Below are 2,798 nucleotides of genomic sequence, written 5' to 3'. Positions count from 1 at the left end.
CACAGTCCATGCTAGTGCAGTGTAAAAAAGTATCAGAATGATCTGAATTGATCGAACGGGTACCACGTTCAAAAGTATCCAAATTACTTGAAGTATTTATCAAAATTACATGAAGATACTGAGCATACTCGTGTAACTTACAGCACTTCCTCGTCTAAAATGTCTGCATTATTTATCAAAAATCTGTAAGCTTCACCTCTACTGTATAAACTGGCGGCATGTTCGAATGTATCCAAATGACCTGAACTGCGTACATGGAATAGCTAATCAGTACATAGCCCAAGAGCAACCACCTTGTTCAGCACCTGAACATCTTGAATCACTTAAGTTTATTATATCTCAAAAATACATAAAGATATTCACAATGCTGGTGTAACAGCATTTCCATAAATAAAACGTATTATTAATAGTTCGTAAGCAACACTCACATAATGTTACGTTAGTTGCCAAAAATACGTAAAGATAAGGACGATAATGGTTTAACTTGCGGTATTTCCATGTTCGTGTTATGTATCAAATAAATGTACGCTTCATCAGCAACACAATTGAAAATTTCCGAGTCTAGAACGTCAGTATTATTTGTCAAAAATACATACAGATGTTGACAATACTGCTGAAACTTGCAGTATTTCAATGTCTAAATTGTCTTCATTACTTATCAAAATACATGTGAAACTAACGATCTAAGCTGCACTGCACAACAACCAAATTTCGATCTTTGCACTTGGTGTGCACTGCACAATGAAGCCCTAAATCAAATATTTCCACTTCTAACATGTGTTATTGTTCTATAACTGTTCAAAGCACTCATTAGCTAAAATAACTACTAAAAACTAAACTAAACTTCGCCCGAACAGGTCATGACCGGCTGCCGTGTCATTCTCAGCCCACAGGCATCACTGGATGTGAATATCGAAGGGCATGTGGTCAGCACACCGCTCTCCTGGCTGTATGCCAGTTCACGAGACCGGAGCCGCTACTTCTCGATCAAGTAGCTCCTCAGTTTGCCTCACAATAACGAGTAAATCCCGCTTGCCAACAGCGCTCGGCAAACCGGATTGTCACCCATCCAAATGCTAGCCGAGCCCGACAGCGCTTAACTTCGGTGATCTGACGGGAACCGGTGTTACCACTGCGGCAAGGCTGCTGGCAGCTAAAATAATTACTAGAATATTGCGATTTTGTGTTACGTACGGGTGAAGATACGCTTTACACATAAAGCCTGACTGTAGAATCTCAAATTAAGTACCACGATGTTAGCTCCATGCCTAAACTGTCTGTATGATTTTTCTGTGAGATTACAAAACACATGTGTGTAAAATAACATCGTGCTTGACAGTCACGTTTGACAATGTTCCTGGATGCATTACATGTCCCCACCTCTCACCATATGAGAACACATGTACCATTGTCAAACGTGATGATGGTGGCGGTCCAGGTGTTATCGTGAGGGGAGATATTATGTTGCAAGGACATTCTAACCTCAAAGTCTTTGAATATGGTACACTCACTGATCACCTTTATTGTGACGCTGTACTCCTACCCCATGTTCATCTTTTCAGTGGTGCTTTCGGCCCTAACATCACTTTTATGAATGGATGTGTGATCACATTAAACAGTGCAGGTGGAGACGCTCTTGAAATGAGAGGATACTTTGCAAATAGTCTGGCCTGCCAGTTCCTCTGACTTAAATCCCATCAAGCATACGTGGTATGCATTGTATAGACATTTTGCAGCAAGTCCACATGCAACAATGATCATCCAGCAGTAAACAGTCGCACTGGTGGAGGACTAGAAAGCCCTACCACAATAATTTCTTATTAATCTTATGGCCAGCGTGTGAGCACATTTCAGAGTGTGAAATGCTGCCCGTGATGACCACAGACCGTACTGAGAAGAGTATCCCACCATTCGCAATATCCAGGGGCCATCATAAATGAAGGTGTCTTCAGCATAGTCATTGTCTTTGACTAAAAGTGTCATTTCTTATCGTCTCACTGCGTATTTTATTCAGTTACCTTCTGCACTAAACTGTGACAGTCCTCTCAATGTGTGGCCCAAATTGCATCAGTCTATGTTACTTGGCAGTGACACATCATGCGAAAATTACTTTCGTCCTTAAGATTTCCACACCAGTGTAATATCAATATTTACAGCATGTTTACCCACTGAAATGACAGTCCCCAACAGTTTAGCACAACAAATCGTAATAAAAGTGGTGCAGACAAGGTCTATAATACAGTGTATCACTTAAGCTGCACATGTTCGTTACAAACAAGTATAAATTCGAAATCCACCAAATATCACATATTAGCTTTATTATAAACACTGCTCAGTCAAAGACAATGATGAGCAAGGTTCCATACAGATCTTTGATTATGAGCAAAAATTCGATTCTCGCATTAAAAAAATGTCTGTATTATTTAGCGAAATATGTAAGATAGTTCAAATCATGTGGCACTACTATTGTAACCTTAATGTTCTGTAAAAGAAAAAAAAATACGCATGGACTTCATATTGTCAGTGATGGTCTAATTTAGAGGTTATGATGCACTGGGCAATATCCAAAGGTCGATCATTGTGCCACATATTAAAGAAAGCGTAAATTGTATTACTTATAAAATAAAAGATTTGTTCTAAAACATTAAAACATTAAGAAACACACACCACACTACAGATCTAAATTACAGACCTAAGTGCCTTTGTCGATGAGAATAATTCAATTTATGCACCACACTTTAAAATTGTCTGTATTGCTTGTGAGAACATATGTTTCTCACTTATTGGTACTGATGATC

General features: G+C 39.0%; 1 pseudogene; it reads right to left on the bottom strand.

The window, feature by feature from the left end:
- Window positions 1–1,033: 1,033 nt before the first annotated feature.
- Window positions 1,034–1,151, bottom strand: LOC126195973 (5S ribosomal RNA; annotated as a pseudogene).
- Window positions 1,152–2,798: the final 1,647 nt, after the last annotated feature.

The sequence above is a fragment of the Schistocerca nitens genome, chromosome 7, assembly GCF_023898315.1.
Source record: "Schistocerca nitens isolate TAMUIC-IGC-003100 chromosome 7, iqSchNite1.1, whole genome shotgun sequence".
NCBI classification, from domain to species: domain Eukaryota; kingdom Metazoa; phylum Arthropoda; class Insecta; order Orthoptera; family Acrididae; genus Schistocerca; species Schistocerca nitens.
Note: the sequence above shows the minus strand (reverse complement) of the source record. Positions and strands in the feature narration are given on the sequence as shown.